Source organism: Sphaerodactylus townsendi, linkage group LG08, assembly GCF_021028975.2.
Source record: "Sphaerodactylus townsendi isolate TG3544 linkage group LG08, MPM_Stown_v2.3, whole genome shotgun sequence".
In the NCBI taxonomy this organism is placed as follows: Eukaryota; Metazoa; Chordata; class Lepidosauria; order Squamata; family Sphaerodactylidae; genus Sphaerodactylus; species Sphaerodactylus townsendi.
Genome location: NC_059432.1, coordinates 70,900,528 through 70,921,921, shown reverse-complemented (window position 1 = coordinate 70,921,921; position 21,394 = coordinate 70,900,528).

Genomic DNA, 21,394 nt, shown 5'->3' with positions numbered 1-21,394 from the left:
TCCAGAAAATTTGCTCATCTTATTGGACAAATGCTATTCTTATGATTGGTGAAACCGATAATTCGTTCAGTATATCTGGTCTAGAAGTGGAGATGATTCCACCTAACCACAATAACAATAAATTTTGTTCTGCAGCAATCACTGTAGTCTATAGATATGTGCAAAAAGATGTCTCCAATAACATTCATGCTCTTCAGGCTTCTTTTGAAAATCCTTGGGTGATATGTCTCAATCTGAACCTCCAAATTCATTTTGAATGTTATATTCAGAAAAATGGGATGGCAAGTGGTACCCTAAGGATGTCTGTTATTCCAAATGCCTTGAGGAAATTGACTCTCTATCCCAATCCCCTGGTGGAGTCACTGGTAACCTAGATGAGAGTAGTATTTTAGTTACTCAGTCTCTATCAATTGCTTTTAAAAAACACCCTTGAACAACTATGGCGCTTTCCCCACTTCAAAAGTGAAAGTGGAGGGGGTCCCTGCTCCGTGTACGGTGCGCAATTTCAAAAGGGTATACTTCTGACCAGGATCTGAAATGATGTGCACTGAGGGGTGGGAGGAGCGGCCCCCTGGGTATTTGTCGTGAGGAGTGCGCATCTAATGGTGGGTGGGGAATCGACCTATATGTAACTAACTGCTACTTTCTGTTGAATGAACATTACAAACTCTTAATAGGTATTTAACTGGGCTTGATTCCCTGCTCTGCCACTTGAGCTGTGGAGGCTTATCTGGGGAATTCAAATTAGCCTGTGCACTCCCACTCATGCCAGCTGGGTGACCTTAGGCTAGTCACAGTTATTGGGAGCTCTCTCAGCCCCACCCACCTCACAGGGTGTTTGTTGTGAGAGGGGAAGGGAAAGGAGAGTGTAAGCCCCTTTTAGTTTTCTACAGGAGAGAAAGGGGGGCTATAAATCCTCCTCCTCCTCCTCCTCCTCCTCCTCCTCCTCTTCTTCTTCTATTGGAAGTACTCCTCCCAACTTCTTAGTAAGTTGGCTAGCTGTATGAAGACATATTGTAGGATGAGATAAAACTAGTAAAAATCTTTTTAGATGAAAACACAGCAATTTACATAATCTTAAACAAGTCCACTTAGAAGTTAGTCCCATATTATTCAATAGACTTTGCTCCCAGAAAAGTGTCCTTAGGATTGCAACCTTTGTATCTTACTGAACATTTGTTGTCAAAGAAATTAAAAGCATTTTAGCTTCGTTTTAGTGGAGCTGAGCAGTCAGGAAACAGGTAAGCCTGCACTGAGTTTTATTCATAATTTATCATGAATAATTTTATTTTATGACACAGACACATTTAAGTGCATATAATGCAGTGGTGGGATTCAGCAGGTTCGCATCACTTTGGCAGAACTGGTTGTTAACATGGTGCTTGTAAACAATCAGTTGTTAAATTATTTGAATCTCACCACTGGAACCGGTTGTTAAATTATTTGAATCCTGCCTCTGATATAGTATGCTTCTAAGTATGACACTCCTTGAGGCACTTTTCTTTTCAAAACTTGTTTTGACTTTTGAAATTCTTCAGCTTATATTTCACTTTATAGGAACTGTGTTAGAAATTCTAATTCAAAGGCAAAACAAACCATTTACTGATGCAAGGATGACACTCTTAAAATAAATTCTGTTGAAATCAGTGGACAGATTTACAAATTTGCATACTTAGGCTCGAGCTACTGCCACTACCATGATAGGTTCACTTGTAATCCACTGGATCTGGAAAATATTTTTTTCCAGTCAAATCTTGACCTTATGGTTGTCTCTCCCTTTTAACCTAACCACCACCTTGAGAGTTAAGTTATGCTGAAAGGTAATAACTGACCCAAGATCATTTGGTAAACTTACATAATACAATTTTCTGAATGCATCTGCATTCCAAATTGTGTCTAATTGTGTCTGTTCCAGGCATCCCCAACCTTTTTGAACATGTAGGGACCTCTGGATTTCCAACACTGGATGGTGGGTGCAACAGCAAAGTGACTGCCACTTCAGGAAGAGCCAACTGCAAATCTCAAGGAGTGTGGTCATGCATAACTCTAATAATAACACTTCAACATTTCAGGCGGAAGCTCTGTTTAACAGAATGCCTTTTACAATGAACATATTGTTTAAAAAAATTCTTGCATTTCCACAGCTCATTTTTAGTCATACAGTGAAGACCCTTATTTAGGGTTGGCGGTTCGGCCCCTCCCGAACGGCAAATCAGGCCGAGATCAGTCAGTTCGGAGGGGGTCGGAGGGCCGAGGAGCCGAGCCTGCCCCCTCCTCACTAAACGCAATCCGAAGTTGGCCCTTCCCCCGAGCCAGCGGCTTCTCCAAGCCAGCCTGGGGAAAATAAAATTTAACTCCTTCTGGCCCAGCTCCGCCTCCTGGCAAGCTTGGGACGAGCGGAGCTTCCAAGTAAGCTTGGGACGAGCAGCTTCCAAGTAAAAAAACAAAAACAAACCCTACTCCGCCGCAAGCGCCGCTCCCCCACCCCACTCCCGCAAGTCCTACAAGCACCCCCCCCCCCCCCGCCCCCTTTCCCCCCCCACCCCCGCCAAACCCCCAGACCCCCAACCCCCCTGCCGCCCCTGGCAAGTGGCGGTGGGACGAGTGGGGCTTCAAACTACAAAAATAAAAAACCCACAGAATGGTCCCCACAAAGTTTCCCACCCAAAGAGACCCCACTTACCCACAGTGTCACTGGGCCTTTCCCCACTTACCGTAAGCCCCGCGCTACTTGAGGAGAGTAGCGCGGGGTTCCTTCTCCCTCCCCACGGCGGCGACCGGCCACAGCGCAGCCGCCCGCCCGCTGCCGCTGGGCCTTTCCCCACTTTACCGTAAGCCCCGCGCTGCTCTGCCAGGAGAGTAGCGCGGGGTTCCTCCTCCCTCCCCAGGGCAGGGGCAGCCACAATATAGCCGCCACGCCCCTGCCGTTGGGCGTTTCCTCTTTTACTGTAAGCCCCGCGCTGCGCCAGGAGAGTAGCGCGGGTTCCTCCTCCTCCTCACGGAGGCGGCCACAGCAGCCGCCCCGCTGCCGCTGGGCCTTTCCCCACTTACCGTAAGCCCCGCGCTACTTGAGGAGAGTAGCGCGGGGTTCCTCCTCCCTCCCCCGGCAGGCGACCACAGCGCAGCCGCCCGCCGCTGCGCTGGAGCCTTTCCCCACTTACCGTAAGCCCGCTGGCTACTTGAGGAGAGTAGCGCGGGGTTCCTCCTCCCACGGCAGGGGCGACACAGCGCAGCCGCCCCGCCGCTGCCGCTGGGCCTTTCCCCACTTACCGTAAGCCCCGCGCTGCTGAGGAGAGTAGCGCTGGGTTCCTCCTCCCCTCCCCACGGCAGGGGCAGCCACAATGCAGCAGCCCGCGCTGCCGTGGGCCTTTCCCCACTTACCGTAAGCCCAGCGCTACTTGAGGAGAGTAGCGCGGGGTTCCTCCTCCCTCCCCACGGCAGGGGCAGCCACAGCGCAGCCGCCCCGCCGCTGCCGCTGGGTCTTTCCCCACTTACCGTAAGCCCCGCGCTACTTGGGGGAGAGTAGCGCGGGGTTCCTCCTCCCACGGCAGGGGCGGCCACAGCGCAGCCGCCCGCCGCTGCCGCTGGGCCTTTCCCCACTTACCGTAGCCCCGGCTGCTTGGAGGAGAGTAGCGCGGGGTTCCTCCTCCCTCCCCACGGCAGGGGCAGCCACAATGCAGCCGTCCCGCCGCTGCCGCTGGGCCTTTCCCCACTTACCGTAAGCCCCGCGCTACTTGAGGAGAGTAGCGCGGGGTTCCTCCTCCCTCCCCACGGCAGGGGCGGCCACAATGCAGCCGCCCCGCCGCTGGGCCTTTCCCCACTTACCGTAAGCCCCGCGCTACTTGAGGAGAGTAAGCGCGGGTTCCTCCTCCCTCCCCACGGCAGGGGCAGCCACAATGCAGCCGCCCGCCGCTGCCGTGGGCCTTTCCCCACTTACCGTAAGCCCCGGCTACTTGAGGAGAGTAGCGCGGGGTTCCTCCTCCCTCCCCACGGCAGGGGCGGACACAGCGCAGCCGCCCCGCCGCTGCCGCTGGGCCTTTCCCCACTTACCGTAAGCCCCGCGCTACTTGAGGAGAGTAGCGCGGGGTTCCTCCTCCCTCCCCACGGCAGGGGCGGCCACAGCGCAGCCGCCCCGCCGCTGCCGCTGGGCCTTTCCCCACTTACCGTAAGCCCCGCTACTTGAGGAGTGGGGCGCGGGGGTCCTCCTCCTCCCCACGGCAGGGGCAGCCACAATGCAGCCCCCCCCCCGCTGCCCCTGGGGCCTTCCCCACTTACCGTGAAGCCCCGCGCTGCTTGAGGAGAGTAGCGGCGGGGTTCCTCCTCCTCCCCACGGCAGGCGCTGACCACAGCGCAGCCGCCCCGCCGCTGCCGCTGGGCCTTTCCCCACTTACCGTAAGCCCCGCGCTACTTGAGGAGAGTAGCGGGGTTCCTCCTCCCCACGGCAGGGCGGCCACAGCGCAGCAGCCCCACCGCTGCCGCTGGGCCTTCCCCCACTTACCTGAAGCCCCGCGCTACTTGAGGAGAGTAGCGCGGGGTTCCTCCTCCCTCCACGGCAGGGGCGGCCACAGCGCAGCCGCCCCGCTGCCGCTGGGCCTTTCCCCACTTACCGTAACCCCGTGCTACTTGAGGAGAGTAAGCGGGGTTCCTCCTCCCTCCCCACGGCAGGGGCGGCCACAGCGCAGCCGCCCCGCCACTGCCGCTGGGCCTTTCCCCACTTACCGTAAGCCCCGCGCTACTTGAGGAGAGTAGTGCGGGGTTCCTCCTCCCTCCCCCCGGCAGGGGCGGCCACAGCGCAGTCGCCCCACCGCTGCCGCTGTCGTGCCCCCTCAGCGCGCTGCATCCCAGGCGCTCTTCTGAACGGCGCCTTTTGACGACCCCGCACAGAGCGCGGGGTCGTGTGGACGCCTGGACGCGCGCCTGGGATGCCGCGCGCTGAGAGCAGCGCGCGGCATAGGGGGGGATGGAAGGGAGTGGGGAAAAGCCCACTGTCCACAGGCTTCTCCACTCCAGTGGAAGGCAGGACAGCACAGTAAGGCTGGAAGAAAAAAGTGCTGGGGGAAAAGAAACAAAGCAGAGAATCCACATCCCCAATGTTAGAAATGTGGCAAAAGAACACTTTAACTGAAAAAAAATCAACTACTTTAACTGAACAACTAACTAAAAACTTTAATAAATTTATGTGTGAATTCCACCTGCCTGGGAGTTTCTTACCACCATGCCGCAAAAACATGGTTAAAAAGCATGGATCCTCAAGGATCCACATGGTTTCATTTCACTCTGGTCACCCAAAATCACCACCACAACATGGCACAAGTCCTTAGACACATGTCTGAACAAAGGAGTCACACATCCCATTCTTCATGGCCCAACAGTTCCGCAAAACATGGTTAAAAGCATGGATCCTCAAGGATCCACATGGTTTCTCTTGGTCACCCAAAATCACCACCACATCATGGCACAAGTCCTTAGACACATGTCTGCACAAAGCAGTCACACATCCCACACTTCATGGCCCAACAGTGCCCCAAAAACATGTTAAAAAAGCATGGATCCCTCAAGGATCCACATGGTTTCACTTGGTCACCCAAAATCACCACCACATCATGGCACAAGTCCTTAGGACACATGTCTGCACAAAGCAGTCACACATCCCACGCTTCATGGCCCAACAGTGCCCCAAAAACATGATCAAAAGAATGGATCCTCACCGATCCTAATGATTTTTCTCTTGGTCACCCCAAAATCACACCAACATCACACATTAGCACAAAATTCTGTTTAAAAGCAAGGTTCCTCAAGGATCCTTTGGCCCCTCAACCAAACTGCACCAAACCTAGGGGGTATGATCATGAAAGTCTCCAGATGATACCCTGAAATTTTGGTGTCTCTAGCTTTAAAAAAATGTATTGTCGAAGGCTTTAAAAAAATGGTTTGCGTTTTTCATCCCCCTCCTCGACATTGGGTGATAATGGACCACCTGTTTGTGGGTCCATAACTTGGGCCCCCCTGAACCAAACTGCACCAAACATGGGGTGTATGATCAGAATAGCGTCTGGGAGACACCCTGAAAGTTTGGTGATGATACCTTTAAAAATGCGCCCCCTACAGGCACCCCAGGAATTCCCCATTGAAAGCAATTGAAAAAAATTCAATGCAAACCACAGAATCTTAGGCAAAATCCTGGGGTGCTTGTAGGGGTCACATTTTTAAAGGTATCAGCATGAAAATTATAGGTATCTTCAGAATACTGTTCTGATCATGCACCTTAAGTTTGGTACAGTTTGGTTCAGGGGGGCCCATGTTATGGATCCTCAAAGATAGCCCCTATATTCCATTGGCTTCCATTGACAACAATGGAATATGTGGGCTATCTTTGAGGGTCCATAACTTGGGCCCCCCTGACCCAAACTGTACCAAACTTGGGGTGCATAATCAGAACAGTATTCTGAAGATACCCTGAAATTTTCATGCCAATATCTTCAAAAATGCGCCCCCTGCAGGCCAAAACAGGGAAAAACAGCAAAAAAATAAAAACGAACCCGAGAATCTCGGAAATTCGGGTGTATCCGAGCCTGGCAGGCTCAGATATGGGGGGATCCGACCCCATACATCCGAACTGGACCCGAATCCGAACCGGGGCCGAATTTTTTTCCCATTTACCAACCCTACGTTATGCTGGGGTGTCAGCTGCTGCCGAAGCAACTCTTTAAAAAATGCACAGTGAATCAGATCTTCAATTGCCCATCAAATGCCATGCTGGGTAAAGCACCACCTGGCCCAACCCATTTTCTAACAACACATGAAGGTCACTAGGAGAGGGGTCTGCGGTGCCACAGCACTCACAGGCACCAGGTTGGGAACACTTTTTTATTCTATGTCTCATCCTGTTGACTGCATTGACTTCACCATGTAATCCACTTTGAGTCTCAGTGAGAAAGACAGACCATAAAAATAATAAAAAATAAAGTACTACCTGTTCTACAAATGCTTAAAGGAATGCTTGTACACTAGGTCAGACACATGTTTGTCAACTGAATTTTAATTCCACAGGATTTTCCACTGAAAACACTGATTTTTCCCTTTTTTTAAAAAAAATTGCAATTTTTCTGTAGAAGCTGCTGTAATCATGGAATCTGCATTCCTCCTTGTTATCTACAAATATGCTGGTTATTATGCTGATGAGATATTTTGGGTCTTAAGGATTCATTAAGTGCTCATGATTGGTATATGATGTGGGAGGAGGGTGTGCTTGTGGTCATTCAAGAGTTTTAATTGGTCAAGTGCAACACTTTGCAAATGAGTGAAGAAAACATACAGCCTTTCTTCCACATGTTGGAGCTGACCAAAACCTTTCTGCTTCTGTTCTATTGAATGACTTGCATATTGAAAGTAATAATTCACCATGGGATAACTATGGCAAACCATTATTGCTGGGTTGGTCCTAGGAAACATAATGGCTCTTAAAACTAAGCTGACTTTTCTGAAGGACTCTATTGCACCGAACAGAGAAGACTGATTTTCAGTTAAGGACTTGGCTTGTGCAGTAATTGAATTATAGGGCAGCTTGCAGACTGGAGAAAAGCCGAGAAATTCTACGATTCCTTCCTAGATCAGAATGAAGCTTTTTTGGGGCTGGAGCTCATTTTAACAATGCTTTAACACCCCCATTTTTGGGGGAGGGGGTGATGGCTGCTATTATGCTCAGTGAGTTGAAGAAAAGAACAGATGGAGACGGTAAATGTTCTTTTAAAGTAGTTTATTTTATTTTTTAATCCAGGCACCTTTATGTGAACTTCAAAAATCTCTCAAAACCTTCCCACTATCCGGTGCCAGCCAGAAGTCTGCTAAGAGAGACTTCATGGAGAACCTTACACCCAGCTGAATCCTTTCCACTGTTGCACATGAAAATATTTTTTGGGGGGGGGGGGTGCAAAAACTATGAAGGATGGATTAAGCATGAAAACTTCAATTCTCCCCAATCTCTTGCCTGTTCCTAAACTAACCTGGACCGATACTGAATTGCTTTTTCAGGTGTTGCTTAAATAGTTTCTGCTTTGTGTCCCTTTATTAGAAGGAAGAACATTCCCTGCTGCTTCTTTTCTTCTGGCAAAGGATCACTCCTAGGATCCTAGCACTCACTGTGCTTTTACCACATATATTCTTTGGGGACAGAATATACATTCTGATAAAGAGACATCCATGCACCCTAATGATAGCAATATTTACTCAGCAGCAAGTCTCATTTTCTTTGCAAGGATGCTTATAATTACAACAAAATCATGATTTATTGCTTGCCAGATGGAACATGTACCTTTGGTTAGATAAAGTGTTCACTGCTATTTCAATAGGTCGTTGGGATAGTTCATACATTCAGTTTATCTGACAACCAGTATGTGATAGGCCCTCACTCCCAGCTTGGATAAACAGAATAATCACACAAAACAAATGAAAACAGAATCACAAATTGAGCATTAATCCATTGATGGTAACTGCATTTATCACATGAACAACAGATGCTAGTAGGATTTGCTTCCTCAAAATGGGTTTGGTTATAAATCATGTCTAGGACTATGAGTACAGAACTAGTTGGTTGTCATTCTAAGTTAATGAGCCCAGAATTTTTTATTAAAAGTGGTCTGATATCTGTATCCCTATCTTAAATTCTTGATTTTGTCTGCCCAAATTCTCTACTTTTTTGGTGGATAGTGATTGCCATGTTGGTCCAAAATGCTGGCAGGTAAGGATAGTTATGTACAGATGTATGCACACTTTTGAATCTCACAAAAGTATTTATCAGGCAGCGTAATAAACATATTTGTCTTGAATGAGTCCTCTGTTATTCTCTGTTGGTCCATAAAATAGATTACTCTACCTATTTGATGTCACAGCTAAGTCTGTGTATGTGTGTTACTTTGGAAGTTCAAGCTCATTTGGTCATCTTTCTGAAAGCTGTCTAGCTTATCCCAACTTTGCTGATGTTCAGAAATGAAAATTAATGAGTTGTCAGGAGCCTGTTTTACTTGAGGTTCTTCCCATTTATCTCTAACTAGACAGTTATACATTAAAGGAAGAAAAAGTTTTTTTCCCTGAGGCTTTTAAAAATTACTACTCCCTATGATGACCCTTTTTGCTTCATTCTGCCCCATCTTCCCCCATAATAAGCACTTCTGAATCATCTCTTTCCTTGTCAGTTTAATCAGACCCTCAGAGATTTGAACCAACTGAGACATAAATGCTTAAAAGGAGGTGCTGCCAGTGTGGCTATGTTGACTGACCCCCTTCAGAAAACTATGGTGTTTAATGCACATCTGTTAGTGTATCCTTCTCAGTGCTCCTTATCCAGCCAGTCACTGTTTTGATGCGAGGTCAAGAAACATGTGAGGAATGGCTGCACTCAGTGAGAGCAAAGCATTGTGCTTGGAATAGATTATGGGATAAAAAAGGCTCTGTGCCAGCCAAATGCACATCCTGCTCTGCATTCTGAGGCCAGATGCTTCAGCTATTAAGTGAGTAATCTTGTTCTATGGAAGTGGTGTAAAATGAATTACAGAGTTGTTGGGAGAGTGCAAAGAAAATCTACCTCTGCCCTTTACCAATCAACCAGTCACCTCACCTTTCAACTTGCAGAATCTAAATCTAGGATTGCCAACTTCTTATCTGACCACTATACCTATCTAAATGCTTGACCTGAAGATGTTAACTTGTGGTTATGTTTATATCACTTCAGCAAACAGCTATGTGTGTTGATCTGTGTACCACAAAATAGGACCAAGCAATTCCAAAGAACTATCAACTAAGGAAGTCAAGCAACATATTTTGACAGAAGGCCAGCTTTCTCCACCACCCCATATATGACCAACCAAAATATTTTGTGCCACACCACCAATCCAGAATTAGTTATCCTGTCACTCATGGGAACTACTCTACTGGCAGGTAGCCATTGTTTCTCTCTCCCTGATTGAAATTTGTAATGCCCATCCATCAGATCCCCTTTGGTAGATAGGCAATGACAGTGCCTATTTGACAATGACAATAAATGCTTCTTATCTTATCTTATCTTATCTTCTTATCTTATCTTCTTATCCTTAGTTCCTGTTCTCCCAATTCTCTCCTGTTGGGAAAATAAAGTCAGCCATAGTTTCAGAAACCCCAATCATAACACTAGCAGCTGCACCAAACTCTGTATCCATCATCAAGGCAGGGTCCAAGGACAGACTGTCTTATGAGACAGCAGTAAAGTTTCTCAGGAAGAGGGAAAGACAGGACAAGGTTTCTGGTATCTTATGGTATTCTGTAACCCTGTTACACCCCACTCAGATTTTATACAGTTTAAATATGCTATTCACTGGCATATCAACCAAAGCATATATGGAGTCTCCTACAGGAGAGAAAGGGGGGATAGAAATCCAAATTCCTCCTCCTCTTCTTCTAAACTAGGCTCAGGGCATCTTCTACACATAACTTAATCTCATCAGTATATCATACATTACAACTTTAAAACACAATATGCCTATTGATCCTCGATGGTGACTAATCAGGTATCTATAATGGACCCTGGAACAGCCTAAAATTCTATCCCTCCCCATCCTATCATAAACCCATTCCCCAATCGGGGATGGGGGGAGGGGGAACAAGATTGCAGGGCAGCAAGTCTCAACTTCAAAGTTTTTGACAGCATTCAAATTGTTACTGAATCCTGCCCATACAAAAAGAAAAAAGTAAAGGAACTGTACTATTTAAGAAAACAATTACAAATCAGACACTTTTATTTAGTTTTTTAGGTGAACCAAATTCTTTCCAGCCTCTACAGCTTGCAAAAATGAATATCGGACTTGCAATATTTGAATTAGCAATAAAGGGAATTAATTTTCTAAATATGTGTTGTCCCTATATATCTGGGACTAATTACCTGCCCTCTACTCAGTGGTTAAAGCCACTCAATTTGGCACCTTATGAAAAAGAAGAAGAATATTGAATGTTTGCACTTTTTAGATAGCATAAGCACTGTCAAGCATTCATTGTGCAAATGCCATGAAACTGCCTGCGTAGCAAATTCTTCCATTCTTGACATCTCTTTCTACAGAATATCCTCTGTATAGGAAAAGAGATGGACACCATCTCACTTCCATGTCTCTGAACAGCCAAGGGAAAGATTATTTTACCATTACACAGAAATCAATGAAAAATACCCACCCTGGTTGCACTTTCTTTGGGCAGACAGCACAGAGAAATTGGTCTACAAATTGTCCTTTTTAGGATGTTGTCACCTGCATATTGGTAAACAATGCCCTCAAAGTACAGCCAATTATGTGTTCTGTTTCCATTCCATAAACAAAACAGACCCTGGGGCAGAGGAAAATCCTGTTCTCATTAGTCTGACATTTTTCACAGAGTTACCAAAGAGTTCAATGATTTTTAAACTGCCTTTCAGTGTATTGCTTACAATAACTTACAAAGTAACACAACATCAACAACAAAATTAAATAGATAGCATCATCATAAATATATCCACTAATAATTATTGAATCTATCCCAAAACATTCCTCTGTATTTGTGAAGCTCCTGGTTTTATCCTAGGCATTAGGGCCATCCTTTAACATTAATTATATATTTCTTAGATAATGGGATGTTTCAGAGAAGCAAGGAGAGATGATTTGGTGTTATTTGCCACTTTCATAGCTATCTGTGAGATATCTAAAATGGAAACGATAGAAATGGTTCCAGAAATGAGAAAGAGGCAAAACTCTTTCTTAACTGACCTCATTAAGAGTGTTATCAAACTGTACTGCTTCTGATTAAACTATACTGCACTAAAAAGAAAATGCACTGATCAGTACGTGTGAACTCTAAAAAGAGAAATGTTTGATATTCCAACTAGGGGATATCACTTAGATCCAGGAACCAGATTTGCAGTCTAAAAGGAGCCACATTTCTAGCTCTCTAGATTAGTACATGGGAGGGAAGGCAGCATTGTATAGCCTGATCACATCAGATCTTGGAAAATAAGCAGGGTTGGTACTTGGATGGGGGTTGAGCAGCCCAATCCAGGAGGTGGCAGACCTACCTTTGGAGCTGGTGCAGCCCTGCATCGGCATGGGTACCCACCCATTCCCGCCAGCACAAGAGGAAAATGTGCCAGTGCATGGAGAGAAATATACATGCAGATGCAGCACCCAACCTGGAAACTGCTGCCATTTCCTAGCACTGCTGGTGTAAAAAGTTGTATCGGCAAAATTCGGCATGACTGGAGGTGTTCTGGGGGTGGAGAAAACTTTAGTTGGCTTCCACTGCTCTCCCAACCCCACACACCAATGTAATTGACCTTGGACATACACCACTTTTTTGTGGTGTACATCCATTATCCTTTACAGGGATTTATGCCAGCTGGGGTTTGGGTCTTGTTTTCAGGCTTCCTGTGCTGTTTGAGTGTGGCAGGGTAGTGCCATAATGGCAGTGTCCCACTGCCCATGGGGTCTGGATTGGGCTGTTAAAGTTGTTGCACAACTGAAACTGAGAGGCTGCAAGCAGGGATGTAGGTAAGTGGGGGGGGGGGTTCTCAGGTTCAAACCCCTCCCATTACATGTCCGGCTTGCTTGAAACAATGCATGGAATGGAACAGGCAGAAAGCCCTCAGTCACTGAACCCATCAGATTAAAAATCTATACCTTCGTCACTGGCTGCAAGCATAATCTATAGGTGTATTTAGACTACTCATATTGATTGCATGTAAACGGCTACAGAAAGTGTAATTGATCTGAGGAACACAGTAAATGGAAGCCTGGAAATGCCCTGGAATCTATTGTCTGAATAGTCAAGATCTTATCTTGGGAAATCCAAAATTATCTATTTCGTACTGTTGTGTAAACACAATTAAGAGATAAATTACATGAAATGTAGAGCTCATATCTCCCCTGCCAATGGTCCATGGGTCATGTCTACCAGTGATGAGTTGGTAGTTCTATGCTCAGAACTGAATTCCCATTTGTGTTAGAGATTTCTTTGGATTGGGACTGCAGCTTGCGGAGAGAAAAGGCTTCAGATTTTTTCCCATGTGTTGCTTTCCCAATATAAACCTCCTCCAGAGAACTATGGTTTACTCCCCAGGGGAAATGTGTGTAATCCATGAGTACTCATGTAGCCCATTAGAACATTTATGATCTTCCTAAGTTGCTTCTGGCCAGGAAAATGGTGATGAGGAAGGCTTAATACCCTTTCTCTATGTGCTGCAGTCCTGATCTGAACTGGACCCTTGAGTGCCTAGGAATTAAGATCTGAATGGAAAATTTTCAGGACATATACTGGTAAACAGGACTCATGGCAAGCCCTGGATGGGGAGTCCGTGTGAACATAATGTAGTTAGGTCCTCAGTAGACAGGTGGATGGTGAGAGATGTTTGCTTATATTCACTCTCACCTAAGTGTTTGTTCCCATAAAGTCATACAATTTGATGATACATAGGTCCTCCTGTATCACACCAGCAGTTAATGCTCCCCGCCCCCAACAAAAAAAAAATTTCTGGGAAGAAAATTTAAAGTAACTGAACTTCAGAAAAAATTGGGCTGCTGGATTCATAATTATTTTAGAGGAGAAATCTAGAATTCAAACATGTTCATACCACCACCTATGATAAAGTAAATCCAGTGGGCCCGGAAGTGGGGCAAGGACTATCGCCATCTATGTCTTTGTTTTTAAATATTACATAGTAGGTTTTAATTATTGTGTTATATATTTTAAATGCTGTACGTTGCCCTGAGCCCTTTGGGGGAGGGCGACTAACAAATTGAATTTAATAATAATAATAATAATAATAATAATAATAATAATAATAATAATAATAATAATAATAATAATAATAATAATAATAATTCTTATGTGTATTTGCTTCACTTATACCTCACCTTTCTCCCTCACAGGGACCCAAAGGGACTTACAGTATTCATCCTTCCTCCATTTATCCTCACAACAACCCTGTGACATAGGTTAGGCTTAAAGGGAGGACCTGGCCCAAACTTATCTCTGGCAGAGTGGAGATATGTGCTTGGGTTTCCTAGATTCTAGTCAGACTAGTACACCAAAATGGCTATATGCCTGCAACTATGTGTATAAGTCCAGATGCCACTTGGAAATCTAGAATTCAAAGTTAGTTTCTGGGAATTCTGGAATTTTCTGAGTAGCTGAAAATGAACATGTGCAAATGTACCCATATTTTAATGCATAGCTGAGATGAACATCAGCAAGAACGCTGTTCCTTAGAAATCCATTAAAAATTGATCACTGATCAGTAATTGATAGCATTAACACATACAGAAACTTATCCATGTCATGAATTTAATTCACTGTGTATTTTGCTCCTTTATTAGTTGAATTTTTGTTCCTTTATTAGTCACCTGATGAAAATTTCTGTGATTTCTGAAAGCTTACAGTCCCGTACACCAACCAAAGTCAGTCCAGCATTAGGGAGCTGATCATTTTACATCCTTTACTTCTCCAGTCCTTTCAGACACAACTGCTACCTCCTGAAAAAGATGCAGTCTGGCACAGCAAGTGTCTATTTCCTGTTAACATCATTGCCGTACAATCAGTACACTCCATTTCACTCCCTTTTTCATCCCTGTCACTAATGAAGCTGATGGGAAGTGAAGAGTAATTGCATTTGCAGCTGACAGGAGCTAGAAGAAGCGCATTGCTAGGAAACGAGGGCTTGGCAAAGGCTCCTGTTTGGAGGTGAGAAAGGGCAGCCAAGTGTAGAAACCGAGGCAAAATGGGCCTGTCAAAACAAGTTTATGCTACTCATCCCAGAGCCATGAAGAACAGACTTAGTTCAAGCATGGGGAACATGCTTGAGAACAGCAAGGTTTTGCCATTAATACTGGCAACCCTTCCTGACCCCAATTAGCCATAGCTTTTTGAGCCCAAAATGGACATTCTTCATCCCCATGTTTCCAGTTCTACAACTGACTTGCTTTCATTCTACTAGATCTCTTGGGATGGATCTCATTGAAGATTTATGTGGAAATAATGAATTTCCATTCACAGAGTGCATGTTTCTCTTCCCTTCTGCTTCCAAGTTCCCACTAGCCTCAAACGCTCCCTGGAATGCTGTTCCTTGAAAATAGGACCCCGCCCCAGAAAGGAGGCTGCAGCAGGGAAGGAAAACTGGCAAAATGCCCACCTCTTTTGCCCACAGAAATCATCTGTGGGATGGATCCAAACCCTTGTTTGCATTCAACTACTGCTGCTTCTGGGAGCTCTCGGCCTATCCTTACCTACAGTCACCTTAGTCCTGAGTGGCAAAGCCAAAGGCCATCATCTGCCTTGTACTCCTCCAACCTGCAATATTTGTTATCATTTCAGTTCTGGCTGTCATGATTCCTAGTGATGTTGCACGTAAGGAATGTGCCCTTATGATATTGTGCACATTTCCTTAGGACACTGTACAAATACTGCCTATGTGAGGAAAATCATAAGGAAGCTACAGCAGGGAATGGGACATCAGTAAGCTCTGCAAATCGCAGCAGCTGTCATGGAGACAAGAACAAGAAGAGACAAAAGGGCACAGCCTCAGTGGGCCAGCTGGAGAAGCCTGATCGGGCCTATGAGCAGCTTATTGATTGGGAATAAAAGCATATGCCCTTCATGTCCTTTTACTCCTTTATGAAAACACATGTAGCAGCAAGGCAGAACCAGGGAAGTCAAGTGGGAGCCCTTCACATGACCCCTCATGATGCTTTCTGTAATGCGCAAAATTCCCCTTATATGTATGATAACAAGTGAATTTAGAATGGGGGGGAGTTGAGAATATGAGATCCTCATTCACAAATTCCTATTGAAGCACAAAACTGGATATGTGAATCGCTTGTACACCTCTGCTTCAGTGTTTAATGTAAAAGGTCACTCTTCTTTATGAAAGTTTGTAACAAGGTCTGGCTGATTTCAGCCCCAGATTTTTCGAATGTCACAGGGAAGCAGTATTTGTCGATATCTTTCTTTAATTCTTCTTTAATTTGCTGAACCAGTATGTTTTTTAAGGAGCAGGATTTTCTCCTAATGTTCACAGGATCCTGCCAAAGGCCAGAAACATTATTGGCTACCCATAGCCTTATTTCCTAGGGGCTATTGTGCCTTGGTCCCATAAAATCAGGATTAACAATTCCCTTCCATTGAACCCTGGTTTCACTTGTCTGAAAAGCATTTTTAGCATTTTCTGTTTAAGAAGAAATTGATAATTGTGTGACAGAGTATAACTTCACTTTTCTAAATGGCCTGCGGGAAATTCAAAACATGGAGATAATTAAATTCTCAGAAAACAGAATGCTCTTTACGCAGAAGTATATAAGGGTATAGTAACAAGGGGCAACAAACACACAATGAATTGAGATAACAAGAAGCTTCAGTTAACTAAGGATTGTCTGATCTGGGCTCTGCTGTGTACTATTCTTATGCAACTAGGAGATCTTATTTCTGATCTTTTGCAGAGCAAAAATCATTATATAAAACCTGCCTTAAACCAGGGTGCTTTGCTGCTTGAACTGGGATAAGAAGCACATGGCCTGTGAGCCAGGGTTCCAGGTAGAGAATAATATCCACAGCATTTGCAGCCACAAACTATTCTCTCTAGGCAATTGTGATATGACCCTGCCAAAAAAGGTTGGACTTTATGAAAGTACTCACAATAGGTAACGGATATGTATTTTACCCTGTTATGTTGATCTTCTACAAATAGTAAGGGAGACAGACAAAGGACAATATCATGTTTTTGCAAACTATTATGTTTTCAAACACCTGCCTACAAAGCAAGAGGCTGCTATGACCTGTACATCTATGCATAGTCACCCACATAGAGTTATTAAAAAGAAAAAAAGAAGCAAGAGGCCATGTTTGGAAAAGTAGCCCTGTGTGGTTTGATTGCTGTGACTGATAGTGTTTATCAGCAATCAACCAGTTAATGGCTTGATTGTTGATGGACACTATCAGTCACAAGAGTCAACCATGCAGTGCTAATAACCATCCCTTTATTAATCCTGATACTATTAATACTGAATGTCAACTATCTAATGCTGGATATCAAATATTTAAATTTCAATGTTTTCCAATGACAAGCAACAATCAGGAGGATACTAGAGTGACTTATTTCAGCAGGAGTAGGGTGGGTCCTATTTGAAAGACTATTACTCTGTGTATTTTTCCCGTGAAGCATCAAATCCTTCTGTTTCCTGTCTTATAGTATTCTGCTGACACATTCATGAAATGTCATGTGGCAAGAGACAGAGGATAAGTAGATTGGGGCAGGATGGATAGAAGGCAACAGCGCACAGGGGTCTCTTCACCACAACTGCAACTCCATACATAGAACATTGCCTGCTGATCCACCACGATTAAGTGTATGAAAAATGAGATGCCAGTACAAAGCCACCCCAATATGAGCCAATTGCCTGTTAGTGAGGAACAGTCAGTAAAATTGACCTTCCTGAGATGAAAAATATCCTATTAACTGAGATTCAAATTTAAAATCTGTAACTTTGAAAGAAAGGGAGACCTTTGTACCTTCCCCCCTTCCTCTGCTAAGCCTGATGGGTGAGCTGCACCAATTAAAAACACCTTGGAAAGATTAACAGTGTTTTAAATAGCCACAGGGGGGACTTTTTCAGCCTACAGTGAATAAAAGGGTTGGGAAGGAGCAGCCCCACTCATTAGCCGCATAGCAGAACTGACTGCTTCCACCAGCCAGCTTCACACACACTCTCGGAGATGGAAATGTAGGCATAGGGGTAAAGAAAGTGCCTTCACCAGCTATACCTTAGTTGGGGAAGAAAGCCTTTTCCTCCATGGAGTAATAAGGAGCTTGCAAGATAAGTGACCTTTGGGGCACTGGAAATGGAACAATCCAGCTAATGAGACAGAATGACATCCCAGCAGGCTCCGGGGATGCAGTGTACCGATCCAGGGGTTGTTAAATGCTGGACTGTTTCTCTCTTTGCTCTTAGCAGCCTCAGTCACCAGCTTCCCTCCTGCTGACATATAGTGGTGCCATTCCAGGAGTCTCAAAAGAGACACACATGTTCCTAAGTATTGGAAGATTAGTTTAAATGTACACATTTTTTAAAAAAAAATAGTCAAGAGGAGTTGCTCTCTGGTTGATTTCTGGGTTCCAAATCGCTACTGTCTATTTAAGTTCCTATCTATAACCAAAAATAAGCAGGGTTGTTAGTTTTCTCTCTTTCCCCTGACTGAACTCCTGTGTTACTAATGACAGGCAGAAACTTGGTGGGTTTGGTTTTCCAAGTATGGTGATCCCATGATGGAAAGTTTTACCCACTGAACTGCTGTGCTGCTGTCCAAGGTACCGAAGCTATGTGAGAAAAAAGGTGTTTCAGGGAGAAAAGGCATGTCAGAAAAAAAGTGTTTTCTCCCCTCCCTTGCATGCTGCCACCCCTCCCCCTCCCCCTCCCCCTCCCTCTCCCTCTCCCTCTTCCTCTGCTAGGATGGGTGGGCCAGGTCTAGATGCCGGGGCCCCACCCCTTTCCTCCCCTCCCTTCTATGCCACCCCTCCCTCCCCTCACTTAACAGAAAAGCAACAGTACCTTTACTACATGAAGATTTCACAAAGGGATGTCACACATGAAGACATTTTTGATGAAATCTTGAAATGGAATAACCTCTTACACTTCTCAGATAGCAATTCTGATGTTTCATTGCATTTCCAACAACCCTACTCTTGAACCAACTGTTAGTGGGACAGCCCTGTTCTACTCTGTTAAAAGTTGCTGCAAACTTTTTCCCTGCATTCTTTGTATTTATTTTCTCTGCAGTGGTCTGTCCTGCACAAGCTTCTGGAAAAGGGAGTTAGTACCGTGACCATAAAGAGAGTACTTTTTATTTTATTGTTTTTTTAAAAAGGCTTTGACTTGCTTAGCAGAATTTTGATCTCATAGAGGATTTGGTGGTTTGTACACTGAGGAAGGTCAAAATGCTTTTGGTTTTAATGGAATTTAAATTATTTGTAATGCATTAAATCCCTGTTAATTTAGCACTTGAAACCCATTAGTGTTTATGATGATGATGGTGGTGACGACGATGACGACGATGCCACTCCTCCCCTTGCAGGCTTTTTGTCAACCATCTTGGTTACCTGGATTTTCTGGGTTGACGTTTTTTCATATCCTTTCTGTGTTTTGGTTTTGTTCTGCCTGCTTCCAAATACTAAGGCAAATATAAGATGGAATATATCTATTCAGAACACATAATCAAAGACCTCAGACTCAGTGACCCTGAAGCACATCAAACAACCCTGTAATTTTTTCCCGCTCCTATTCTTTTAACATCTCTCATTAAGCAGATGTTAAGCTAACAAAGCTTTCTCCCATCTTAAAGGTGGGGAAATTTCATTTAGATGCATGTGCCTCAGATGGCTGTTAAAAACACAGGATTTCTGCTGGGAAGAATGAGGCACTCTCTCAACAAAATACATAAGATGAAGTAGGAATGACTGCATAGTGGTGTGAAATGCTCAGAGGCTGCCTTCCACAGCAAACTCTTTATATGAAGCAGGTTGCCATAAGATTTCACAGTTTTGCCTGCTGCAGTTGCGAGAACTGAGTGTCAAGCTACTTCACCTCTGTGTTTTTAGGTACCTGCCATCTGCTCGAAGCCCCTTTGATCTTCCTGAGTCCAATTCCCTCTAGCTGCCTCTTCCTGCTGCTCCTTCTCCCAAGCCTCTTCTTGGCTTATTGTTCTTTCCTATTTTGTTTCTCTTCCTTTTATTGCTGCCAGTCAAGTGTGTGCTGGGCAGGAACCATGATTCTCACATGACCCAACAGAAGACTGTAAACTGTGTAACTCCTCTGTTTGCAGGAAGTTACCAGAGTTCAGAACTATTGACTGTTTCCATCAGAACAGTCTTAAAGAGAGAGAGGAGAGCAGGATGAATGGGTGGCATTTAAAAGCTCTAAAAATTGCAATAATTTGAAACCGTAAGGTAGCTTTTGAAGAGACTGAATGTCTTATGGTGAGGATAGACATACAATTTTAGAGCAGTCTCAACAGGATATTTTTGTGTTTCATCACTCACTGTGATGAAACATAAAGTAGCTTTGCAACTTTTCTTTCATAATACAAACCACCAAGTCAAATACTAGATATAAATCTGCCCCCTCTCTCTCTGTGTGTGTGTGTGTGTGTGTGTGTGTGGTGTGTGTGAGTGTGTGTGTGTAAAATGCTATCAGAATGTAACTGATTTATGGCAACTACAGAAAAGAGGCTTTCGAGAATCAGACATGGTTTGCCATTTCTATGCAGAGTCTTCCTGGGTGATCTTCCTTCCAGGTTCTGACCCTGCTTAGCTTCTCAGATCTGATGAGATACCCAACCACCTTCCCCATCTTTAATCTTGTCCTATGCTTCCGTGTTATAATGAAGTTGCCCCTCCTCATTATAATGATGTTTATCCTGCCTTTAAGTGTTTATAGCTTTCATAGATGAACAAACTTTTTGTTGATAGTATCACTGGTGCTAGCCAATACATTCCCACCATGGGCAATTTCCCCCAGTTCATTCATAAATGTCTAAAATTCTACAAAACCATTTGTTTTCCTCAGACTAAATTAGTGAGAGTGCCTTGGGGAAATCACTATCACTTTTAGAACGTCATGTCTTCCTTTATTCCATTCTCAATAACCAACTGCAGTTGCACAAAAACATTATAATAGGGGAAATGATATTTTTATTCATTGAATCAAACATACTTTGTTACCTGATATAATGTTGCTTTCTTTATTTCTGCATGTACAAGTTGTATGTGATGCAGATCTAGACGGTTACCCAACAATGCTGAAACACAGCATTGCCTGGGTGAGAAATACTAAACAAGCTGTTACAGATGCATGTACTCCTCAGCAGCTAGAAGGAAAACTGATACATTATTGTGCCTAGAATTCTGTCCTTGGCAGTGTGTGCAAGTGATACCTGATGGGGAGGAAGGAGACAAACATTCACCAACAGGACAGTACTGCTGGCTGATAGCTATGGGGAAGGGGGATGGCTCCTGTGCTGTCATGAGTGTTCTTGGTCTCACATTCTATGACATCCTAGTTCTGCAAATGGGCTCTTAAGATCTAACCACTGGAATCTTTCCTAGACAAAAAAAATGCATGAATGCAGGTTTTCATGCTAAGCTTTAGCTTTAGCAGAAAACTGTGAGGTTGAACGATCCATTTTAAAAATGATTAATGGTGTGCTAGTTCCCAGGCGAATTCAGCTGTGTCTCACCACTGCCATGGGGGAGTGCAGGAAATAGTATTTACTTTTCAGAAAATCAGAAAGGGGAGGATTGTTAGCTTTGCTACAGTTTTGGTTAGCAAATAGGCACCTGCAAATTGACAGGCCTGTGCCAAGAGCA